Here is a 27,393-nt window from a genome sequence, read left to right as displayed (position 1 = left end):
AGCTACATACAGGGCCTATAGTAATATTGTCAACACAATGTGAAGGGGAAATGCAAGGACTGGCCACAAGGACATGTCACATGGGCACATCACCACACACAAGAGACCACTGGATAAACATACCAGGCCAAATAGGTCCATTCTCAAGCTCAGGAATCTCCCCTCCCACCGTCCAGGCAGCCTGGGCATGGTACCCACACAAACCAGATTTGTACTCAACAGTACCTGTAGAAGGGTGGCCTGGTTTGTAGTGGATAACTTGGGTACTTACACCTTATACCAGGTCCAGTTATCCCTTATTAGTGAAGTAGTTGTGTTCTAGCAGCTTAGGCTGATAAAGGAAGCTGTAGCAGAGAAGCTTAGGCTGAACTAGGAGACATGTAGAGCTCCTGCAATACCACTTATAGTTACACAGTACTTATACACAAGTAAAGACAATACTCAGTGTTACCAAATATAAAGGTATTTATTTGGGTGACACAGTACCAAAAATATCTTAGAGACAATACTCCTTCTGGAGGTAAATATTATACACAATATATACACTAGACATCAAAATTAGACAAGTAAATAGTCATAGAACAATGCAAACAGTAGGACATCCTATAGAATGCAATGGGAGAAAATAGGTCTAGGGGCAACACAAACCATATACTAAGAAAGTGGAATGTGAATCACAAATTCCCCCCTAGACAAGTATAGTGTGTGCAGAATCGCTGGGAGAGTAAGAATGCAGTAAAGGTAAGTAAATTACCCCACCCCAGAGCCCAGAAAAGCAGGAGTAAAGTACTGCAAGTTTCCTTAGGACACACTACACCTCGTTTTTGGGATTTTGCAGCAGCCAACGAAGTCTGCAAAGAAAAACTGCTGGATTATTGGACCTGAAGGCCTGCAAAGGAAGGGGACCAAGCCCAGAAGTCGAAAGAAGTTCCAGGAAGGACAGGAGCCCCTGCCAACCCAGAAGAGGGTGCAAAAGAAGACTAAGTTAGTTGAAGACTGCAGGAATGCACGCTAGGAAGATGCCAGTGGGTATCTGCATGATGCAAAAGATGCCCCATGGCATGAAGATTGTTGCAGACGAGATTTCGTGTTGGAAGGTGCAAACAAGCCTTGGCTACAACAAAAGTGTGTTTTGCATCAAAATGGTGCTGGATGGACCCAGGAGGGACCTGCGGGCCTCAACTCTGTGCGAGGAGGAAGAGGGGACTCTCAGAACTTTAGAAAGCTCTCAGGATGCCAGCCAGCACCCCCAGAAGCCACAGGATCTGGGTTCAAAGGAGGTGCAAAATGCAGTTGATGCAGCACAAGAAAAGAAGGTCCCATGCCGCCGGAGAACAACTCAGCGAGTTGAGCATCGCAGGATGGAGTGCTGCGGACCTGGGCCAGGCTGTGCATGAAGGAAATTTGCAAAGGGTGCACAGAGGCCTCAGGAGGCGAAGAAGACGCAGTACACAGGGGTACCATTGCTCTCGGGGAAGGCAAGGTCTTACCTCCTCCAAATTGCATCAGCAGGACCTCAGGACAGTCTATGTTGATGATGTCCAAACTCTGTGTCCTTAGGAGCACGCTCGTTGCTGTGAGAGGAGTCCCAGGGTACCGGTCGGTGTCTTGGAAGATGCCTGCTTGGAGCAGGGGAGTGACTCCGTCACTCCATGGGAGATTTCTTCGGTCCTTCTGGTGCAGGAAGACAGGGAGTCCCCAGAGCGTGCACACCGTGGAAACTGTTGCAGTTGCTGATTTAGAGCTGAGGTTGCTGAAGAAAAGTGTCTCTTTTAGACACTTTGTTGCAGTTACAGCGTTTCTTGGGGCAGGCTGCGGTTGATCCAAGGTCAGAAGAGTCTGAAGTTGTTGCAGAGGATTCCGGAGGGGAACTTGCAAGCAGAATCTGAAGAGAACCCACAGGAGAGACCCTAAATAGCCCTGAGAGGGGGATTGGCTACCATATCAGTTATGGACCTATCGGGAGGGGTCTCTGATGTCACCTGCTGGCACCGGCCACTCAGAGCCCTCCAGAGTGCCCCCACACCTTGCAAAGCAAGATGGATGAAGTCTGGGACACACTGGAGGAGCCCTGGGCACCACCCCTGGGGGTGGTGATGGACAGGGGAGTCTTTGTCCAGTTTCCTGCCAGAGCAGGGGAGAAGGGGTCCCTGAACCGGTGTAGACTGGTTTATGCAAGGAGGGCACCATCTGTGCCCTTCAAAGCATTTCCAGAGGCTGGGGGAGGCTACCCCTCCCCAGCCTGTAACACCTATTTCCAAAGGGAGACGGTGTAACACCCTGCTCTCATATGAAATGCTTTGTTCTGCCTTCCTGGGACTGGGCTGCCCAGACCTCAGGAGGGCAGAACCCTGTCTGTGAGGTGGCAGCAGCTGTAGCTGCAGTGCAAGCCTCAGAGAGCTGATTTGGCAGTACTGGGGTCCATGGTGGAGCTCCCAGGATGCATGTAATGGGCACCCCAATACCAGATTTGGAATGGGGGGACAATTCCATGATCTTAGACATGTTACATGGCCATATTCGGAGTTACCATTGTGAAGCTACATATAGGTATTGACCTATATGTAGTGCACGTGTGTAATGGTGTCCCCGCACTCACAAAGTCTGGGGAAATGGCCCTGAACTATGTGGGGGCACCTTTGCTAGTGCAAGGGTGCCCTCACACTTAGTAACTTTGCACCTAACTTTCAGCAAGTGAAGGTTAGACATATACGTGACTTATAAGTTACTTAAGTGCAGTGAAAATGGCTGTGAAATAGTGTGTGCACTATTTCACGCAAGCTGCAATGGCAGTCCTGTGTAAGGGTTTGTCTGAGCTCCCTATGGGTGGCAAAAGAAATGCTGCAGCCCATATGGATCTCCTGGAAAACCAATGCCCTGGGTACCTAGGTACCATATACTAGGACGTATAAGAGGGGTCCAGTGTGCCAATTGAAATTGGTAAGTGAAGTCACTGGCTTACAGTGCCAAATTTAAAAGCAGAGAGAGCATAAGCACTGCGATTGGCAGAGCCTCAGTGGCACAGTTAGGCACTAAACAAGCATACACATTAGGCCACAAACTATGAGCACTGGGGTCCTGGCTAGCAGTATCCCAGTGAGACAGGCAAAACATACTGACATATAGGTTTTTATCTATGAGCACTGGGGTCCTGGCTAGCAGGATCACAGTGACACAGTAAAAACACGCTGACACACACTCACAAACAGGCCAAAAGTTAGGGTAACCATGCTAGAAAGAGGCTACTTTCTCACAGTATCTGAATCCATTTCATGGCCCATTCACATGTCAGACTGGCCACTTCCATCTGCCACTGACAACCCAGAAGTGTCCACTTGAGGATGGAATTCCATATGGCATGCACATTTTAGTATTGGCAAATGATGGTGGCACTTTGCTGTCACTTCATGCAGGTGGTCAGGTGACATGATGGTATGTTTTTGCCACTCTGAATTGTAATTGGACTGTCTTCATGTTGAGGTCATAACCTTACTTTTCACTTTTTCTGGCAGTATCAGCACCGGCAGGTGACGGAGACGGGGCCGCGCCAAGCGGGGAAGCATCTGGCCACGGGATCTCAGGTCACCAGACTACTAACAGCGAGGGACCCAGTGCCCCAGGGTTGAGGGGGGTGCCACAGGGGAGACCAGATCAACATCTTCATCCACGGATTCTTCCTCCAGTGGCCACTCCCTAGTGGTGGTGGACCCATCGGGGACTACCCCTGTACCACCTTTGTCTGCCACCCCTTATTCTATTACCACCCTCTCTGTTGCTCTCCACCCAGTTGGCTGTGCCCGCTCACCCAAGAGGGTGAGCCCGGCCTTTGCCACAAGCATCTCTGCCCCTGACCATGTTAGCACTGCTGCCCTCAGTGAGGAGGCTACTGACCTCCTAAGGTCTATCTCTGTGAGTCAGACGGCCATCCGGAATGCCATCCAGGGACTGGCAAGCCAGATCCAACAGAGCAATGCATTCCTGGAGGGCATTCACAGTGCAATCTCTTACTGGCCTACAGAGATCATTTCAGGCTCTGGCCTCCACACTGACGGCAGCCAGTCATCCCTTGTCTACTGTCCCCTGCACCTTCCTCTTCCCAGTCCAAATACCCCTTCCCTTACCGAGCCAAAGCACACAAACAGACAGGCAGGCATCAATCCACCTCAAAATGCCACCGTCATGCACACAAACAACATACACCTGCAGACACAGCAACAGTCATGACTTGCCCTGACACCCCCACAACCCCTAGCATCACAGACACAATACCTTGATTGCATTGTTCAGCACTCCGTTCATCATCCTTTTGTGTTGCTAAAGTTGCCCTAAGTGGGAAGGGTATGCCCAGACGTGGGTCCCTTGCTCACTGTGCCACTGGATTCAAGCTAGCCTGGCTGATGAAGAGTGATACCCTGAAACCGGTCCCAGGATGCTTGTTTCCAGTCCAGGTAGGACCTGGCTTGGCAGTTCAGGCTGGACTGTTCCCATGAGGAACAGGGTCAAGACTGATTTGCATATGGCTGGGTCCAAACTGGGGTGGCATGGTGAGCAAAAGAACAATGGATTAAACCCAGATCTGTGACTGGGTGACTGGGGGTGAGTGTTTGCATTGTTCAGCACTCCGTCCATCATCCATATGTGTTGCTAAAGTTGCCCTAAGTGGGAAGGGTATGCCCAGACGTGGGTCCCTTGCTCACTGTGCCACTGGATTCAAGCTAGTCTGGCTGATTAAGGGTAATACCCTGAAACTGGTCCCAGGATGCTTGTTTCCAGTGCAGGGAGGACATGGCTTGGCAGTTCAGGCTGGGCTGTTCCCATGAGGAACAGGGTCAAGACTGATTTGCATAGGGCTAGGTCCAAACTGGGGTGGCATGGTGAGCAAAAGAACAATGGATTAAACCCAGATCTGTGACTGGGTGACTGGGGGTGAGTGTTTGCATTGTTCAGCACTCCGTCCATCATCCTTTTGTGTTGCTAAAGTTGCCCTAAGTGGGAAGGGTATGCCCAGATGTGTGTACCTTGCTCACTGTGCCACTGGATTCAAACTAGGTTGATACCCTTAAACCGGTCCCAGGATGCTTGTTTCCGGTCCAGAGAGGACCTTGTTTGGCATTTCGGGCTGCACTGTTCCCATGAGGAACAGGGTCAAGGCTGATTTGCATATGGCTGGGTCCAAACTGGGGTGGCATGGTGAGCAAAAGAACGATGGATTAAGCCCAGATCTGTGAATGGGTGACTGGGGGTGAGTGTTTGCATTGTTCAGCACTCCGTTGTAAGGAAATGGCTCCTTGGCATGGTTACCCCCCTGACGTTTTGCCTTTGCTGATGCTAAGTTTTGATTGAAAGTGTGCTGGGACCCTGCTAACCAGGCCCCAGCACCAGTGTTCTTTCCCTAAACTGTACCTTTGCTTTCACAATTGGCACAGCCCTGGCACTCAGATAAGTCCCTTGTAACTGGTACCCCTGGCACTGATGCCAGGGAAGGTCTCTAAAGGGTTGCAGTATGTCTTATGCCACCCTGGGGCCCCCTCACTCAGCACATGCACACTGCCTCACAGCTTGCATGTGCTGGTGGGGGGAAAACGACTAAGTCGACATGGCACTCCCCTCAGAGTGCCATTCCAACCTCACACTGCCTTTGGCATAGGTAAGTCACCCCTCTAGCAGGCATTACAGCCCTAATGCAGGGTGCACTATACCACAGGTGAGGGCATATGTGTATGAGCACTATGCCCCTACAGTGTCTAAGCAAAACCTTAGACATTGTAAGTGCAGAGTAGCCATAAGAGTATATGGTCTGGGAGTTTGTCAAACACGAACTCCACAGTTCCATAACCGCTACACTGAAATCTGGGAACTTTGGTATCAAACTGCTCAGCACAATAAATGCACACTGATGCCAGTGTGCAATTTATTGTAACATGCAGCCAGAGGGCATCTTAGAGATGCCCCCTGAATACCAATCCAACTTCTAGTGTGGGGCTGACCAGTTTCTGCCAGCCTGCCACAACCAGACGAGTTGCTGGCCACATGGGGAGAGTGCCTTCGTCACTCTGTGGCCAGGAACAAGGCCTGCACTGGGTGGAGGTGCTTCACACCTCCCCCTGCAGGAACTGTAACACCTGACGGAGAGCCTCAAAGGCTCACCCCCTTTGTTACAACGCCCCAGGCCATCCCAGCTAGTGGAGATGCCTGCCCCTCCGGCCACTGCCCCCATTTTTGGCGGCAAGGCTGGAGGAGATAATTAGGAAAACAAGGAGGAGTCACCCACCAGTCAGGACAGCCCCTAAGGTGCCCTGAGCTGAGGTGACCCCTGCCTTTAGAAATCCTCCATCTTAGTTTTAGAGGATTCTCCCAATAGGATTAGAGATGTGCCCCCCTCCCCACAGGGAGGAGGCACAAAGAGGATGTATCCACCCTCCAGGACAGTAGCCATTGGCTACTGCCCTCCCAGACCTTAACACACCCCTAAATCTAGTATTTAGGGGCACCCCAGAACCCAGGAAATCAGATTCCTGCAACCTGAACTACAAAGAAGGACTGCTGAACTACAAGCCTGCAGAGACGAGGGACGATGACAACTGCTTTGGCCCCAGCCCTGCCGGCCTGTCTCCAGAGTCGAAAACATGCAACCAGCGACGCATCCAACTGGGACCAGCGACCTCTGAAGCCTCAGAGGACTGCCCTGACCCCCAGGACCACGAAACTCCTGTGAGCAGCGGCTCTGCTCTAAAACAGCAACATCTTTGCAACAAAGAAGCAACTTCCAGAGAACTCACTTCTCCCGCCGGAAGCGTGAGACTTCACACTCTGCACCCGACGCCCCCGGCTCAAGATCCAGAGAACCAACACCACAGGGAGGACGCCCCGGTGACCCCGTGAGTAGCCCGAGACGACCCCCCTGGACTCCCACAGCGATGCCTGCAGAGAAAATCCAGAGGCTCCCCCTGACCGCGACTGCCTGTAACAAGGGACCCGACGCCTGGACCAAGCACTGCACCCGCAGCCCCCAGGACCTGAAGGAACCGAACCTCAGTGCAGGAGTGACCCCAGGTGACCCTCTGCCTAGCCCAGGTGGTGGCTGTCCCGAGAAGCCCCCCCGTGCCTGCCTGCACCGCTAGAGTGACCCCGGGTCCCCCATTGAATCCTATCTAAAACCTGATGCCTGCTTTGCACACTCCACCCGGATGCCCCTTTGCCGCTGAGGGTGTGTTTTGTGTGCCTACTTGTGTCCCCCAGTGCTCTACAAGACCCCCCTGGTCTGCCCCCTGAGGATACGGGTACTTACCTGCTGGCAGACTGGAACCAGAGCACCCCTGTTGTCCATAGGCGCCTATGTGTTTTGGGCACCTCTTTGACCTCTGCACCTGACCGGCCCTGAGCTGCTGGTGTGGTAACTTTGAGGTTGTCTTGAACCCCCAACGGTGGGCTGCCTATGCCCAGGAACTGAGACTTGTAAGTGTCTTACTTACCTCACAAACTAATCATTACTTACCTCCCCCAGAAACTACTGATTTTTGCACTGTGTCCACTTTAAAAATAGCTTATTTCCATTTTAACAAAGACTGTATATGATATTGCTCTAATTCAAAGTTCCTAACTTACCTGTGTGGAGTACCTTGCATTTTATGTATTTACTTCAAATCTTGAACTTGTGATTCTTAAAATAAACTAAGAAAATATATTTTTCTATATAAAAACCTATTGGCCTGGAGTAAGTCTTTGAGTGTGTGTTCCTCATTCATTAGCTGTGTGTGTACAACAAATGCTTAACACTACCCTCTGGTAAGCCTACTGCTCGACCACACTAGCACAAAATAGAGCATTAGAATTATCTAATTTTGTCACTATCTTACCCCTAAGGGGAACCCTTGGACTCTGTGCACACTATTTCTTTCTTTGAAATAGTATATACAGAGCCAACTTCCTACATCCATCCATCATCCTTTTGTGTTGCTACAATACCTGGCACACCTGCAGACATCATACCAACAATCACCGAGCAAGCAACCACGTCTATCCTACCCACAGACAGCATCCTAGCAGATCCTCAGACATCCACCCAAGTCACCATACCTGCAGACAGTAAAACCACTGACATACATGCAGCACATCCACCATACCTGCTATTAGCACCCCAACAGACAGCCAACCACCCACTCACCTCAGCATCCTCCAGCATCTCCAGCTCCCCTCAACCCGACACATAAATGTCCTCACTCACCTACCCAACAGACACCCACCACACACAAGCACACTTCCCACAAACACGCACCCAAGACATCTACACCTAAACGTCAGACAACCACTCCCTCACCGTCCACACCCAAACCCCTTTCTGATGATCGTCCCCGTGGGTCTAGAAAGGTGTTACTTTGTAACCTTGACCTTTTCCCTGCTGTTTCCCACCCCATGACATCCCCAAAAGATCTGCTTCCGTCCCCAAGGCCATCCCTTCCACCTCTAAGGCCTCCCCTACCCTCCTGCCAGCACCCATGCCCCTACCCCACCAAGAAGAGGTCCACCCCTCCCAAGAAGGTTTCTCCCTCCTAAACCTAAGCTAAAAACCACCCAACCCAAGCCCAAAACCCTCTTCCCATAACCTACCACCCCAATATTTCCCTAGGTGCCTGCCTGCCCCCTTGATGCCCCTATTTATGGAGGTTACATGGCAGTTAGGAGTCAAGTTGGGGTACCATTTTGTGCCTTTGGTGCACACATTTTGATAATTATGGACTGGCCAATGGCCTTGCACTTTCAGATTGTTTTTCACTTTTCCATTATTAAAGCCAGCCAGTTGTTGTTTTTTTGTTACATCTTTGTCCTGCATTTCCTTTCCTAGGTTTGAGTTGTTCCTGGCTGACATTGGTTGTGTGCCAGCGTTTTGTTGTGTGTGCTGCTTGCTGCTTCATGTATTGTTTGAGCAGTATATGAGGTTGTGTGCAGTGCTGTTGTCCCCCAGGGTTAGGGTGTGTGTTGTGTTAAAGGTATGTGTATGTAGTTGAAATGATGGTGTCAAGGTAATGTGTTGTGTTTGTAGTGATATGTGTTTGTTGTACTGATGTGCAATATGCTCCTATATGGTGTATGCCTTGTTCTCTGATGTGGCTATTGTGTACATGTGGTGTGTGTTGTGGAGTTTGGTTATAGCAGACATGCAGTGTGTTGAGTCGTGCAAGTGTGCTTTGCTTTTGAGTGCGTGTGACTATTTAGGTGTGTGTCCCTCAGAGCTGGCTGGTATCTTGTATGGTGTTTGGAGTAGTGTATGTTTTGTAGCCTTATGCTTCACCTATTTGTGTGACTGTGTATTACATTTGTTGTTGGAATTGCTTGTCCATCAAAACTGAGTGGAGCCTGTTCATGTGGCCTTTTTTATTTTGGGCCTTGTTCAACATGAGATGTGTCCCAGCACGGCCTCCTTCTATTTATGGATTTTCTGCTCCCCTCACTGCTGTGCCGGTCCTGTTGTGATGTGTTACTTTGTGTGTTTTGTTTGTGTCTGCGTGTACTGTGCATGGCATGATAGGTTCGATGTGCTGTGTATGATGTGTGTGTCGACTGCTGGTTTGTATAGTGGCGTTGTGGTGTGTGTTCCATTACACATGGATGTACATGTGTATTGTATGTGCCTCCAATCCCTGGCCAGTGTTGGGTGTGAGTATATGAAATGTTTTTGTAGTTGTGCAATTGTGTTGTTACAAGTTTGTTTGTTGTATGGGAATCTGTGCGGCTGGACCCGTGCTGTGTCGCTGTGTGTAAATGTGTGGTGTTGCCATGTGTAAATGTGTGGTGTTGACGTGCGGTGTGTGTGTGCTGGCTGAAGTGTGCATGATGTGTATGTGTGGGTGTCCTTGAGGCAATATGTGAGTGTGTGACATTATGCTGTTACAAGTGTGTGCAACGCTTCACACCCCCTCCTTCTGTTATGTTATGTAACTGCACTAATGTATACATTTCACATATGTAACAGGTGAGTGTGTGTACTTACGGTTGTTGTTGTCCTCGTCGGTGATGATTCTGTTGTCTTTCGGTGTGTAGGAGCAGCAGGATGATGTCTAGTTGTGGTTCCATGGCGGCTCTGGATGTGTATGGTTTCCTGGAGGTGAGTCACCTTTTATACTGTTCGTTTCCGCCTAGTACTCCGTGGTGGTTAGACCGCGACGGTCACATTGGTGGTGTGCAACCTCCTAATAGGTCCGACGGAAACATGTTCTCTGCCAGACTGTTTCTGCCTCCAGACGACCACCACGGTCTGTGCCGACTGGCAGTGCCGGCATACCGCTGGCAGTCTTCTGTGTGCACCACCGCCAAACTCATAATTTGGCAGTCCACTCTGCCAGCCTGTTGGCGGTCGGACCGCCAACATGTCAGTCACGGTACCGCTAAACTCGTAATGAGGCCCTTAATCATTTTTCTATGTATTTACCCGCCATTTTTTATCCTCCTTTCTTTATTTTTTTGGTATATCTACTTCATTCTGGGTTGTTCAAGATTCAATGTGATCGCGGCCCCATTCCTGATCTCTGGATCAGATAAGTCTTATTTTAAGTTAATGTTTGGCGGGGGGTCAATCCTTGAGAAGATGTGTTTACGGTTAGTTCAGTTAGTATGGATTACTGTCTAGTAGTTACTTATTACTTACATTTTAGTTTGTTTTTATAATTGTGGTAGTCTAGTGTGATAAGTCTTCTTGTAGTTTGTATGTTTTAATCTAATGTTTATTTTTAATGTATCACATGTATGTGTCTTTAGAGTTGTTATTATTTAGTTTGTGATTTTAATGGGGTTATTTATGTTGTGTGTGGGGGTGTTTTGTATGTTTTACAGGTGTTTCGTTTGGTTTCTGGATTTTTCTTTTTTTGGCCACTGTTTTTTAAAAGGAAACTTTGGTTATACATTAACTAATATTGTTCTTAATTTCCTTTATTTTACGGTTTTCCTTGACTGTTTTTTGTTTGCTATTTTGTCTTGCTTTTTGGATGATTCCCATAGATTATTATTTTTCCTTTTGGATATTTTACTTTATGGTTTGCATTTTTTTGTGATTCGTTTTTATTTATTTTTGTTGATTGGTACTTTGGGGATTATTTTGAGTTAATGGACTTCAACTACAAAAAATAACTTATATTTGACTACATATTTTATGGGTGATAAATACATATTTTTTAAAGTTCTTTGTGTAACTATATTGTTTTTTAAAATGTTATGTGTTGCATTTATATTTTTCAAACTCTGAATTAAGTAATCTGTGATTTACTGTTTATGTATTTATTACTTTTTATGTAGGCAACCGTTTCACTTTTCTGTCTGGGTTTTGTTGAAAGTTAAGTATATATTTTTAATGGCAGTAAAAATTGTGTTAATAATACTAATAAATACATATATTATTTAATATGTCTTTACTGTTCATAGCAATAATTTGTACACAGTAGGCCTTGATTACTAGCACATAGCTGGCCTTTGCATTATTATATTTTGTGCATTTCTTTAGTTTATTTTGACAGTTTAGGTCTTAGGTGAATTATAGATTTTTCTATTCATAGTTGTTGGTAGCTTTGTCCCTTTTTAATATTTGTAGGAAATAGTAGATTGTAGGGTACCTTTATCTTAATGCCCTCTGAAAGAAATTGAGCCACTGTTCCACTGCTTGGAAATATTATTATAACAATTTAGATTTTTGTCTTAACCGTCCCAGAACATGCATTTGAGTAATACTTTTTACATTTCCAGTGTGTTTTCTCAATGATTGTACTCTCTTGGCTGTAAATCCTCGACACTGAGCTCTCCATGAGAAGACAGGTCAATACCATCTCCTCAGCCTGTTTCCACACGCTCTGCAAGATTTTCACATGGCTTTCCCTCGAAACAAAAAAGACAGTGACACAGACCCTTCTCACCAGCCGATTAAACTATGGCACTGCACTCTTTGCAGGCAACACCTTGGAACTCATTCACTGACTCCAAGCAGTCCAGAATGCAGCTGCCAGACTCATTCTAAACCTATCTAAGAGAACCCACATTACCCAGCATCTGAAAGACCTCCACTGGCTACCAATCCACAAAAGGTGCCACTTCAGTATCCTCACCCATGCCTACAAAGCCCTCCACATGCTAGGACCTGCCTACCTCAACCACTGCCTTCTGCCTCGCCAACTGCCTAGAAACCTCCACTCCTCACACCTAGCTCTTGCAGCAATACCACACATGTGCCACTGCCGCACAGGAGGGAGCTCCCTCTCCCACCTCGCCGCCAAGGCCTGGAACTCTCTCCTTGTCCACCTCCGCACAGCACCATCGCTGATCCACTTCAGAAAGGGACTAAAAACCTGGCTCTTAGAATAACACCTGCGGCAAGTGCCTGGATACCCTCTTGGGTGATAAGCCGCGCTATATAAACACCATCTAATTGCTTGATAAATATATCCCATGTGACGTAATAATAAATTTGGCTTTCTGAAATTTGATATATGTGGCTCTTTTAGACATTTTATCTGTGGGTTTTTTAATAATAGAATACCTGTTTTTAAATAGTACTTTTTAAGCATCGATATTATTTTAACATGCATTACATAATTTTTACATTCATGCTTACAGATTTGATGTAATTGTACTCAGAGATGTTAATTGAGGTTTCCATTTTTGTCACAAAATATGGTCCAGGTACTTGATTGTTTCTGCTGAAAAAGTGACATTAATTTTTTATTTATGTTTGTAAAATATTTTAGGGCTTATTTTATTTTACTTTAGTTGTTTAATATTTAATATATAGAGTGTGTTTTTTTATTTATTTAAATACGTTATATTTAGTTAGTTATGTTTGTTTAGTTGGTATTTCAGAATGATGATATTTATATTTACTATTTTTGAAATGTTCAGTTTGGATTCTTTGTTATATATATATTTGCATAAGTCCACAATCCCGGAGTGCGGAGGCTTGAGCGTGGCGGTCCAAGTTGGGCTCCAGTAGCCCCTCATTATTCTCACAAAATCCTCTTGTCCCAGGAAAACTCAGACACCTTTGAATTTCTGAACATGGAGTTGTTTATTAGGAAAATAAGGCTTCACGTCCAACGTGTTTTGGCCATAGCCCTGGTCACAGATGGAGTATAAGAACCAGACATACTCCCAAATAGTGTGAGATATAAACGACAAAACACACCAAATAGTGTTCCATAGTGAATATAAGTAGCAGCCGTCTTTGAATGTGATGCCATTAGATGCAAGAATGTATAGACATAGACAGATATCCTGGAATTGAACAGTAGCCTCAATAAATGGAAAAAACACAATTCCATTAAATTAAAAAAACAATGTCCAAAAACAAGTGTTCCAGGATGATGTTGATAAATGTAGTGGATGTACTCACAGTAATTTATCAAATATATTGAATAGTATATCCTGTGCCAAGTTGACAAGAGTTGCGTAGTGTATGCCTGCTGCATGCTTAGACCAATTACACCCCATGTTTGTCAATTCTAACATTTAGAGCGAATATCAGGACCGCATCGGAGTAATGTATACAGTGATAGAATAAAAGTAAAAGTTAGTAGTTGATTTAACGCGTCAAGGCACACACAAAAAAAATAATTACAACAATATGAATATATTATGTCATATCAAAAGTGACAACTTGTGTGCAAGATGCGCTTCCACAGCATGAAACACACGCAATACAGGACCCTGTGGAGTGGTGCAAGCTCGCAAAGAGGCACAGGGAACATGTGTCCTTGCTGGATAAGCTGCGCTGCCTCAACTATGCAGCGCCCTCTGCTCGCACGCATGCTGTGGCAGACAGTTTGGGTCGGTTGTTGGCCTGGCTGTTACGTCAGGTGCAATCTAACAACCCTACCCTGACATTGGGCTTTGCCGTGAGACCCTTATTTCACACCCAATGCAAGATACACAATGAGGTTACGCGACACTATACACTCTTGTACCAATCGACTGGCAGCAGACTTTGACACATTTATCTCTCCGCTCTTCCTGGCCTGCCTTATGACTGAGCAATGAACAGAGCTGGACGAGCCTATAATGCTGTTTGAGATACAGGAGAGCCTACGCGCTCTGGCCACTGGCAGAACTCCAGGCCCTGATGGCCTCTCAGCAGAATTTTGTAAAGCCTATGCCCCCAAGATTGCTCCTTGCCTGCTGTGCATTTACGAGGAGGTGCTGTCTGCTGCATCTCTTTCTGCTTCCCAGCATGAGGCCTTGCTGATCTTCCTCCCCAAGCTTGGCAGAGACCCAGTGGAAATGGGCTCCTACAGGCCACTAGCAATGCTCAACAAAATTTACAATATCTTGGCTAAAACCCTGGTGACCCGTTTAGCACTCCTGGTCCCAAATTTGGTCCATTCTGATCAAAATGAGTTCGTACCAGCATGCAACACTTCGCTGAATCTCAGCCGCTTTTTCCTTGTCATGCAATATTCAACACAAACCTGGCCTGAAGCTGGATGCCTTGTACCGGATCCTGAAAAGACCTTTGATTCATTGGAGTGGCCTTTCCTGTTCCAAGTACTGCACCGTTGTGGCCTCAGCTCCCGCTTTCTGTGCTTAGTGCAGCTGTTATATGCCCAGCCCATGATCAGAGTCAAAACTGGCTCCGCCATTTCCAGACCAATCCCAATCGGCAGGGGGACCCACCAGGGCTGTCCCCTCTCCCCACTACTCTTTTCACTGGCACTGGAACCACTGGCAGCGGAACGCGGTTTCGAGGGGAAGCTTGGGGCACCCCACTGGGTGACAGGCCACATACTGTGTCCCTTTATGCGGACAACCTACTCTTATATCTCAGAAACATCGCCAATATCCCTGATGAAATCGATGAAATACTGCAGCGTTTCACCTCCCTGTCCAGTCTATGTGTGAAATGTGCAAAGTCATGCTTGTTCCCCTTTACACCGGAATTGCAAGATCTGGGCCTCGCACTCTATGGGGTCACCGTCCCTTGGCAGCCGAGAACGTTTCGATACCTGGGTGTCCACATATACCACTCTATGGAAGATCTATGACAGAAATCTCAAGCATGTGGTCACATCTATTAAAGCCCAGATGACCTTCTGACAGACACTGCAACTGTCGGTGATGGGATGAGCGTCCCTCCTGAAGATGGTGGTACTCCCCCGGCTTTTATATTATTTCTCCAACTTACCTATATATGTCCCGACCAAGTTCTTCAGGAAATTCGAGCCCAGGATCAGGGAATTTATCTGGAACATAGCTGCTATAGAGTGGCACTCGTGAAATTATACGTGCCACTGAACCAGGGTGGTCTTGCAGTGCCAAATCTGGAAGAATATTATTGAGCCTCTCAATTACAGTGGGTGGCTAGATGGATCTTGGGCCTGCAGCTGTCGGACATGGTTACCACACTGCTATTTTGGATGCTAGATAATGTGTCCTACCTGTTCTACCCTTTCACACGCACCAGAGCACCAGAGTCCCTGCTCCTGGGTTTTGTGCATCATTGTCATCATCAGAGTCTCTATCTCACACACTTGATGGTTTCTTATGCACCAGCGCTAGCGTTACTGGAGATGCCTAGGGATGCCACGCCCACATTGACAGCAGAGCTGGAATCCTGGCACACCACAGGACTACACACGCTGGGAGATTTATACAGTGATAGCACGCTGGCCCTTTTTGACGCACTGACAGACGATACTAGTTTGTCGCCAGGACAGTTTCTTTTATACAACTCCTTTAAGCGTCACTGACACAGCACTGGGGGGACCTATTGACCGAACCATAAACTAACTTGATGGTACAGTACCTGCAGGTCAAGGGAACGGGTAGGTACCTGGTGCGCTGGCTAGCTAGGTCATTGCAAGCTCATACTACACCTCCATATGCTGACTTGCGTGCCCGCTGGGAGGGTGACCTTGCCCAACCATGTACGGATAAAGAATGGGCAGCGGCCCTGGAGAGCCCCACGAACATAACACGCAATGTGCGATTTCGCTGGATTCAGTTCTGTATACTACATAGGGCCTACCTCACCCCGCCAAAATCAACCAGTACTTCCACCACACCGATGCAGCCTGTCCCTAATAAACACTGGTCACAACGGACCTACTGCATATGCTGTGGTCCTGTCCCTCACTGTATACTTACTAGCAAGGCATATCGGCCAGGTGTGCACAACACACCTGGCACTGCATACATAGGAAGAACGCATACTGGGTATATTCCCTAGGGCTAAGAAACATAAAGCGACCTCAAGGTTTCTAGACTTAGGCCTTCTGACAGATAAATGCCTTATCACCAAAAGGTGGAAAGCACTGGAACCCCCCTCGCTCAAAGCATCAATGAAGTCCCTCCTGGTGTGGGCAGAGGCAGAAGGGGTGACACTGCGCAGGGAGGATAACATGGGACTGCACAAGTACCCACTGGCGTCCAGCTGGGGTGAGATATTGTCTGAGCTTAGAACACTGATGCAGGAGATGCATGGAGACACCCCAGATCTGTAGACACAACAGGGGTGTTGTGGTGGCCTGGACAAGCACCTCTGGTCATTTCTGAGGCCCTTTCGCCAGATCTCACTCAATCTCATGATGTGGGCAGGCCATGCTTACCCCGGCCTTGTTGCTGCAGTGCTGGGGTGTATGATTGGTTGGGGCGGAATGGGGTACAGGAGGATGGAAATTGCAGGGAATTACAAATATGGGCTCCAGTTACAATTGTTACAACTGTTGTTATTAAATGAAGTTGTATGTTTTATGAAAATACTGAATCTTTTCACTTTAACTGCAATGCTGTGAACAATCATTTAAGGGACCACTTTGGTCTGACTACCACTTTACATTGCTACATGCCTGTTGGGTGGGGTGCAAGTAGACCCGTGATGTAGGCATGTTGTCTTGACTGCCCTGCATGCCATACTTGTTGTTAACAGGCCTATGTACATTGGTAATAATGCATGATTGGGTTGCACCGCCCCTAGCTTTCATTTACTGCAAATGCTGTGCACTGATTGAAATCATCACAAATCTGAATAAAAAGATTTTTAAACATTTTTATTTTAAAAAGAATATATTATGTCATCATCATTAAGTCAAATATTTGCAAGTTACACCATATGCAAGAGAGATTGAATTTAACGCCTCAAATGGGATGAAGTAGGCTGTCCCTAGAGACTTTCTTTACCTTCTCATATGCCTCATGCCTGAGTTATTGTCTTGGTATTGTAGACCCTCACATATGATCTTACTCTCACATTCAAAGTTCTCTGACATGCTACAGATCCATCTAGCCCATAGCAGTTCTCCGTATGGGATATGTTGGTCAAGGCTTGATGGATGTGTATTACGGGCATTGAGTAGGCTTTTGCCTGCTGTCTGTTTCCTGAACAGTCTGGTGGTGAATTGTTCATTTTCAACCCTGATTTCTACATCCAGAAACTCAGGCCCGCCAGGATTCCGAGTTGGCGGTCACCGGATCGCCACGCCGGCGGTGGCGGTCACACCGCTGCGAGGCGGGCAGTGTAGACAGCCATATTACGATCACAGCGGTGATCTAACCGCAACACAGTCAATTCACTGCTAGTACTGCCAGTGTGATTGGACCTCTGCCGACAGCGGTAGTCATCTCCGGGCCGCGGGGACCTATACACCACCCACCATATTACAAGTCAGCAGACCGCCAGGATTTCCGGGGCGGTGCGACCGCCATGAAAAGCCTGTCGGAAACTGGTAGTATAAAAGGAGACACTCACCTCCAGGTACACAGACGCGGCCGCCATGGAACCCGAACTGGAAGTCTTCCCACTGCTGTCTCTTGCCATACACCACCATGACCAGCGACGACGACGAAGACGACAACTGTAAGTACCTCGTCCTAGCACACACTGGAGGTAACAACAGTATTACACACAACACACACACACGGCACGGACAGCAACAGCCACACACACAAATGCCCGTATCAACACACACATCTACAGACACACAAGCACACATTAACTACACAAACGCATACGAAAACAACACACACCACAGCTAACAGACACATGACATTCAAACAGCACACCGCACACACACACCACCGCCACGGTCAAACACAGCCATACACAACACTCCACAATCACACAACAACATCACAAACAAACAAATGCATACTCAAAAAGGCACATAGAACAACTCCAACGGACAACACAAACTGGCAGCAATATGTAACAACAACACACAATCATAGAAATAGTACAGACATCCAAACAAGGCCTCAGGTGACCTGCCATGTCCAACCAACATACAAAGAACATCACAGTGGCATCACTATACACACAGACACACACACCACTACCAAACAATGCCACACACAACCTTAACAACACATCACAACAAGCACATGGCACATGTCATCAACCCAGCGCATGCAGCAACATAGATACTTCCCATACACATACTAGACACATATCAAAGTATACAGCTATAACACAAGATAAAACTATATACAGATGAGACCTACTGGTCAGTCCAAATGTCTAATGTGCCCCAGGCATATTGGGCAAAGTCACATGCCCCAACTTGAGTCCTGAATGCAAATTTGCCTCCACATGGCAGGGGGATCAATGGGGCAGGCAGGCACCTCAGGTGTGAGGTGGGCGGTGGTGGGGGCTTGGAAGGAGGGTCCTTGGGTTTACAGTTGGGAGGGGGGGCTTAGGTTTTTGATTGATTGTGCGGGAGGGGGTTTGGATTTTGGGGTAGGAGTAGGGATCTTAGGCTTTGGAGGGGGTCGATTTCTTAGCAGGGGGAGGGGCATGGAAGGACTGGGAGGTGGAAGGTCTGGGTTGAGGAAGGGAGACATGGTGCTTAGGGGCATCACGGGGTGGGACAGGAGCAGGGTACAGGTCAAGACTGGCAAGGAAAACTTTTTTAGGTACACGGGGAGGTCATGGGTAAAAGGTTTAATAGTGGTGGTAGACGGAGTGGTTGTAGGAAGTGTGGGTGTGCTGGTTGTGGATGCAGGTGGGTGCAATGTGTGCTTGTGTGTGGTGGGTGTATGTTGAGAGGGTAAGTGAGGGTGTTTATGTTTTTTGGGAGGAGGAGGGAAGAGATGCAGGGAGATGTAATGCAAGATGTATGAGTGTATGTTGGGGTGCTGGCTGCAAGTAAGGTGGATGTGCTGCATGTGGTCGTGATGGTTGTTGTGGTGAGTGCGGGTGTGGTGTCTGGGGTGGATGTATGTGGGTCTGCTCTTGTGGTGTCTGTGGGTATGACAGGACTGGTGGCAGGATCAGGAAGTGTTGGTGTAGTGATGGCAGGTGTGAGTGGTGATGTGACTGTGATGGAGGAGGTCGAGGGGAGACTGTGCAGGGAGTGGCTGTTGTCGTGACTGCAGGTGTGAGTTGACTGTGTGCATGCTTGTGGTGTGTCCTGTGGTGCCTGTGTTTGTCTTTGCGCACCTTGTCTGTTGTAGTGGGTGAATACTGGTCTGTATATGTGCTCTGGATGGGTGAGGGGAGAGGGGTGTTAGATTGAGCGCAGGTTGCTGGAGGGGAATCGGAAGATGAAGGAACACTGGCTGCTGTCAAAGAGGAGGCCAGAGCCTGAAACGATCTCTGCAGGCCAGCCAAGACACCGTTCTTCTAGGTAGGCATTACTTTGTTGCATCTGGGATGGCAGTCCCTAGATGGCATTGACAATGGTTTACTGCCCCACAGAGATGGACCTCAGGAGGTCAATAGCCTCCTCATCGAGGACAGCAGGGCTGATGGGGGAAGGGGCAGAGGTGCCTGTGGCAAAGGAGACGCCCACCCTCCTGGGTGAGCGGGCATGGGCAAGCGGTTGGGGAGCTACAGGGAGGGTGATGCTGGTAAGGGGGTGGTGGACAAGGATGATGCTGGGATGGTCTCAGATGGGTCCGCCACCACCAGGGAGCTTCCATCGGAGGAGGAATCAGAAGATGATTTTGCTGTACCAGTCTCCCCCATGGTGCTCCCCTGGCCCTCCGTCCCACTGGTCCCTTAGGTGTCGGTGGACTCTGACTTCTGGGTCCCGTGGGCTGCAGCTTCACCTCTTGCCGGTGCCCCTTCTCCTTTGTCTGATGATGCTGGTGCACACAAGGATAGAGGAGGACAGGGAGAGAGGGTGGGAGAGGAAGAAAGGGAGGAAAGGGTCAATACCTATCCATCTAGTACATTTAACATCTAGTAATCTATTCCTCCCTTGGTGTGGCAAGGAATGGCTATGAAATATTGTCCTCAAACATTGGTCATGAAGACAAAACCCAATATGAAAGCTGTTATCTTCTAATTCCAACAAAATGAGTAGTTTGGACATGCTGCAGTCTGTCATCGGTCATACTACAATGGTGAACACTACCAACTACTCACATAGACCTACCAATCTGACACTTGACACATTGTTTTTCATATGTCCTGGATAGGTTCATTGCACACAAAATATTGGACAGGTTGGTAAAGGACTCATGATGTACAGAAGTCCATTAAGAATGCAATGATTTCATAGTAGAAGTTCCCTGCTCACAGGACTTATTACCTAATATCAGCCTTAACTAGATGACATTAGTTATCTACAGCAGACTCAGGGATAGGGAATTAAGGTTTGGAAATCACTCAACATAGGAGCGTGGCTAAATGTAACTGGACAAGGAGGTATAGCACCAACATATTACTGCTTGCATGGCGTTTAAAAGCTAACTCACACCACTTCTAAACAGTGGGAATAATAGCAAGGACTATGATCTTATCCAATGTACACACACCTCATTAGTGCCTACCTAATCCAACTGACACAATAGAAGCCCATACAACTGATATGAAACAGTAAGTACTCACTCCCTTGTGGTTACTGTGCTGCCCTCTAGCGCCCATCTAACTCCAGGTAGGCCACCGCCAATATGTGGACCATTAGAGGGGTCAGGGTCTGATGGATGCCCCTTCCTCATTGGGAGTACACCCCCAACTGCACCTCTGCGATCTTTTTGGCCCAGCGTCTAAGGTCCTCCCACTAATTTCTGCAGTGGGTTCTCTGCCAGCTATGGATCCCTAGGGGTCCCACTTGCTTGGCAATGGCTCTCCATAACCCCTTTTTCTGATGGGCGCTGACCTGCATGGGAGCCACACACAAAAGGAGATATTCATGTGGAGTTACAGTACACCTACAGCAGTGGCCTACACACAGCATGCACAGCACATGCTCATACAGAGTCCACAATACGCCATTATCATTCAAACAACACAACCCAGCAGTCAATCATGCCATGTCAACATTCACACACTTTCGCCATCAAACAACACCCTAACTAATAAGTTTACAACATTGTACTGACCTGTTTATCTGGAGCCCCATACAACTGTCCATACGGGGGTAGGACCCCTTCCACCAGGTTTTTTATTTCCTCCGGTGTGAAGGCAGGGGCCCTATCTCCTGCAGGACATGCCATTGTGGCTTCCAGATACAGAACACAGCAGCTCATGCAGTGGAGGTCTTGTTTGCTTGAATGTCAGGAGTCAAGTGAGATGGAATATTGAAAATGGCGGTCACTGCTGCCGTGGTCATGACTGTCACCATCGGCGATGATCATCATTGCCCCAGTTTCCCATAGACATCAATGTTAACCAATGAGGAGTTGCACAGCAGTTCTGACTGCCTACAGCCATGACAACTAACGCTGGCGGAATGAGGTCACTTCCATCTGTCCTCTGCATGCAGGACAGGCGGCTGCCATTTCACATATTTTAAAGATTTCTATGTCATCCTAGTGCGTCATAGCATGAAGTTAATCACTAGTTGTTTGATGTATAATGTCAACTCTTGTGCAGTGTGTGTCACCTGCCAATATGTCTGATGTATAGTCTTTTCAATGTGTGGATGTTTGATAACTGTATCCGATTTAGGAACGAGTTTACTATGTCTGACATCCATCTCTGTACAGACCCCTTGTGACAAGTAGATCAATGGAATTGACAGCCAGGATGTCACAGTTGTGTAGTTTGTGTATAACTGTTTCCCTGTGTCATGTTGCAGATACCTTCCATGACTTGTCCTGTTTGCCACTTCTATGGTGTACTGTGGTAACGACAGTGTAACAGATGTCCTGAAATGTGCTCTGTGCTATACCTAGATACCGTCCAATGGGGAGATTGAGAAATGCACCCGTCTACCGCCCTCTAGTCGACCTTGCTACCATGGAAGAAAGACACATAATACAGACTTGTCGTCTGAACCGTCAGACTATCAGGGAACTGTTTACCCAGTTGGAGCCAGATCTCCTAACCGCCATATGTAATCCACATGCCATTCCACCAATAGTACAGGTGTTATCTGCCCTGCATTGCCTCGCCTCTGGATCTTTTCAGGTGACAGTGGGACTGGCAGCAGGAATGTTACAGCCGATGTTCAGTTTTGTGTTACAGGATGTACTGGATGCCTTACTCAAGCACTTGAACAGCTACATCAGGTTCCCACAACGTGCTGATCTGTACACTGTGAAGTCAGCCTTTTATGATATTGCGCACATTCCACATGTCATAGGGGCCATTGATGGCACCCACATTACTTTGGTTCCACCCAGGGCCAATGTGCAACTCTACAGGAACAGGAAGAATCACTATTCGATCAATGTGCAGGTGGTGTGTATTGCCGACCAATACATATCCCATGTGACTGCAAAGTTTTCTGGATCTGTACATGATTCTTACATCTTGAGGAACAGCAGTATCCCACAAATTATGTTGCGACTAGAAAGGAAATGGGCCTGGCTCATTGGTAAGTGTACCACTGTCTATGTCTAATGTCTATGCTACTTAACTTCACAGTCAGCTAAGTACCTCTCATGGCTCCCTAATGATTCATACCTTTGTGCACACAGGTGACTCTGGCTACCCCAACCTGCCCTGGCTCCTGACACAAGTGAGGCACCCTACAACAGATGGGGAGGACAGTTACAATGAGGCTCTCGGCCGAACGAGGTGTGTAATTGAGAGGACATTTGGGCTACTGAAAGCAAGATTCAGATACCTATTTGTGTCCGGTGGTGCCCTACAGTACAGACCACAGAAAGTCTGCCAAATCATTGTGACATGTTGCATGTTACACAATCTTGCCTTGAGAAGACACATTCCACTGTTGGATGAGGTGGCAGCTGGCCAGTGGCACAGGTGGATGACTCTGGAACTGATGAGAAGGCAGATGAGGAGGATGCAGCTAACTCTAGGACTGAGTTGATTCAGCAATTCTTCCAATAAATGCTAGGTATGTGTGGTCTAAAGTTTATGGAACCTCTAACCCTGTCTGCCTAGTGACATTGTCCTTCCTTGTGTTTTGCATCAGGGGATGTGAGTGTACTACATCCATCCATCTGTGTCATGCAGTTTGATGGGATGCCGAGTCACCATCAGGGGAGGTGTAACTGCTATACTGCCAAAGGCATGTGGTACTTGCTGTTGGAATGACATGACTTCAGCATAAGGTTCCCCATGTTGCATGGTTTCAATACTGTAGATTGGACGTGCATGGTCTGCCCTAAACCTATCATATGACAGTTCAGCTATCCATCCACACTGTTCACAAACCTGATGGCAGGTAACTACCTGTTTTAGACATTGCAAAATAGGTTTTCTGTTGGTGATGTTAGCCACGAGGAATGGCTTACTCTGCATGTGTGTGACCTACAGACCTACTTTGCAGCTATGTGGTGACCTCCCTACTGCAACATGATCCCTGAAGATTGCATTGTGTCCTGTATGTGTATTGGATGTGCAACATGGGAGACATCATTGAAGCTTTAACCTATCTTGTTCTATCTTTAGGTCAGATGTGTGATTCCACTCTGCTTTCTGACACGACTGTTGGCACCCTTGGCATAGGATTACAGTACAGGAAGGATGTCATGACCAACCTGCTGGACATTCCTGCCACATCTGCCCTTCTCTCAGACTCGTTGACACCTATATGTGCATTTCAATAGATTTCTTTCACATTGAATGGTACTGGTGACAATGATGACACGTCAGCCATTATTGTGCTGGAATGCGTTTATTGTGATTCGCAGTGCATTTGCTGAGGAGGTGGGTAATGGGGTTTAATAGCATCAGAGTAGATGGCCCAACTGTTGATTTCATAGGTCCAGTCTCCAAAAGCCAAGGGGGAATGGAGTTTTAGCAGTGGGCAGTCAACTGGGTATCTCAGTGGCACACAAGGGAGAATGTGCAGGAGAGAGATCACTTCCTGGCGGTGTTTTTGGTCTTGGCCTCAGGTCCTACAGGATGCTTGGATGGACAGCCTCATTTGCGTGAGGGATCCTCACCTGCAGGGTCAGGGGTGCTCATAGCCTGTGGGTCCTCTGGCTGGGCTTCCATTGCAGTAGCTGTGGCAGATGTAGATGACACAGGTGTTGCTTGTCTATTGGTAGGGGCCTGCTGGTGGGTGGAGGATGCATGCAGGATGCTGGTGAGTTCAGTGAGCACCCCACAAATTGAGGCCATAGTGGCACTGTGTGTCTGCAACTGCTGCATGGCCTCCTGGTGGTATTCTCCCTGCAGCCTCTGGTTCTCCTGCAAGGTTGTCAGTATTTGACCCATCCTGTCCTGGGATTGCTGGTATGCTTTCAAGACTCTGGGGATGGCCTTCTAGCCAGTTGTGTCCCATTGGTGTTTATCCCTTGACCCACAGTTGCCATCCCACTGCCCCTTGCCCCCTGTGTCTGTGACCCTGGCAAAGTGTACCCACTCCCACTGACACCAGGACCTTCATCGTCTTGGATGTTAGGGGTCGACTTAGGTCCCTGTACTGTGGAGCACACTATAGATTGATCTGTCCTTGGGAAAAGGGTTTGGGGAGGAGGGGTTTCCTGTACTGTATTAGCCACAGAGGTGGGGACTGGGCAGGGTGAGGCTGGTGGTGGTGGACTGACCAGTCATCCCGGATGGGCCAGATGAGGCTTCCCCTTCCAGACATCCAGAGTTGTTGTCCTCAATTGAGCCTTATTTCAGGGGCTGGCTGTCTGTGTCTGGCATCCTCTGCTGGGTGGCAGTAGTAGGGATACCTGTGGATGGAGAATAAGTGTTTTATATTTTTGAAATGTACTTGTTGTTCACATAGTTGTTTGCAACCATAGCCTTGACATGCTTTCCAGTGATGGCAATGACAGCTGCTTGGCCACTGGCAGTGTTTAAGGGCTGTTGGATAGTGCTGTTGTGTGCCTGTAGTATAGAAAGTTGTGGTCATCGATGCTGTCATTGCCATGTACTAGTGAGCAGTCCAAGTATCCTGTAGGTGAAGGGGGTAACATGGTTATACATGCAGATGTCCTAATGTGGAGTAGAATTAGCAGGTATACAAGGGTGGGGAGAGTTGCCTTGTGGGAGCTTTAGTACTTGCTAAGGTGGGAGATTTCCATGCACTTGATGGGCCTGTGTAGGATCAGTGGTAGTGGGGAGGTGTGGCATGCAAGGGAGGGTATTGGGTTCAGGGTATATTGGTACAGGTAAGGGTGCTATGAGGGGGTGTAAGGGTGGTGGGGTGCATGCTGTGCAGGAGTACATGGTGCCTGGGGAGTGTTGTTGACTTACCAGAGTTCAGTCCTCCCGGTATTCCAGTCAGGCCCTTTGGGTGCAGGATGGCCAGGACCTTCTCCTCCCATGATGCTAACTCTCGGTGAGGAGGTGGGAGTCCACCAGCAGTCTTGTTGATGGCTATCTGGTGTCTTGCCACCATGGACTGGACCTTCCCACGTAGGTCATTCCACCTCTTCCTGAAGTACTCACTTGTGCATGGATGGTTCCCCACTGAGTTCACCCTGTCGACGATCTGCCATAACTCAGTTTTCCTGGCTATGGATGTATACTGGACCTGTGCTCCAAACAGTTGTGGCTCCAATCTGACAATGACCATGACCATGACCCTCAACTCCTTGTTAGTGAATCATAGGTGTTTCTGTCGTGACATGGTGGATGTGTTGTGGGTGGTGGGGTGTGTAATGTGCAGGGGTGTGGGGTGTGCTGTTTGGTGTGGTGGGGTTGTGTGATTCATTGTGCTTGTGGTATGTGGTGGATGTGTGTAGTGGTGACACGTTTGTTGTGTTCAGGGGTGCAGTTGTGTAGTGTGTGCTGCGCGTTAGGTGTGGTGCTGTCTATGGTATCCAGGTGCAGGGTCTTTTATTTGTGCGTTCTTCTGTTTCTCGGTACAAAAATTCAGGATGCAAGGGGTTGTGGGTATGTGTGGGGGGGTGTTTTATAGTGCAGTGATCATGTGTGTGTGGTGTGTGTATATGTGTGTCAGGTGTGGGGTATTCGTACTGTCCAATGTGGTGTTGTCTTCTGGTGGAGTTGATTTTTATACCGCAGCGGATGGGACCGCCAGTGGATTACAGCCGTGCAAAGACCACTGTGCTGATTTGTGGGTCATAATTTGGAGGGCGGGATGTTGTCGGTGTGGCAGTGCTGGCAGTGGTACCGCCTCTCTCTTGACCTTGTTCAGGTTCACGGAGTCGATTTGTGGCTGATTTTGGCCATCTGCAGTTTGTGACTCGTACGACAATGGCGGTCTTTTGGCCCATGCACAGATGGCAGTCTTCTGCTTAGACCGTCAAAGTCATAATGAGCACCTCAATCTGTGACTTGCCGGTATGTTCTGTGAAGTGTAAATTGAGCTAATTTCTGTTAAGGGTAGCCACAAAGGCCCTTATTTTAACCTCAGCTGTCTTTTTGCAAGACCGCCGAGGTACCGCCGTGCTGAAGACCACCAGAGCAGGTGGTTTTCCGCACAGCGTATTATGACTGCTGGCAGCCTTCCGTCCTTTTTCGGACCGCCACGTCATCAGAACACCGTCCACCGAATCACGTCCCATGATTCGGTGTGGCGGTGTTCTGGTGACGGGGAGCTGGCAGCGAAGCAGCCCCCATGGATCCCGTTCCCTCCTGGAGGATCACCGGACCAGGTAAGGTGATAGTCCGTTAGGGGAGGGGGGTGGGGGAGTGTTGTGTGTTTTGTGCGTGCATGGGGGTGTGCGTGTGTAGAAGGGGTGTGTGAGTGTGTGTATGCATGCAGGGGGTGTGTTGTGTGTTTTGTAAATGTGTGCGTGTCTGTATGTCTGTGAGTATGTGTGCGTGTATGTCTGTGAGTATGTGTGCATGTGTGTCTGAGTATGTGTGCGTGTATGTCTGTGAGTATGTGTGCGTGTATGTCTGTGTGTGTGTCTGTTGGAATGTCTGTTTGTATGTGTGCGGGTATGTGTAGTTGTAGTGTATGTGTGCGTGTAGGGGGTGTGTGTGTCAATGTTGGGGGGTGGGGAGGGGGGTCCTGCCACCTTTGGGGGGTGGCAGGGGGGTCGGGGTGTGGGGGGAGGACTCTGGGGAGGGGGAACGGGGAGACCCCTATCAGTGCCAGTGAAGGAATTCCCTGGCACTGATAGTGCCTACCCCCATGTATT

This window comes from Pleurodeles waltl, chromosome 3_2, assembly GCF_031143425.1.
Source record: "Pleurodeles waltl isolate 20211129_DDA chromosome 3_2, aPleWal1.hap1.20221129, whole genome shotgun sequence".
NCBI classification, from domain to species: Eukaryota; Metazoa; Chordata; class Amphibia; order Caudata; family Salamandridae; genus Pleurodeles; species Pleurodeles waltl.
The sequence above is the reverse complement of the archived record's forward strand: the minus strand, read 5'-3'. Positions refer to the sequence as shown.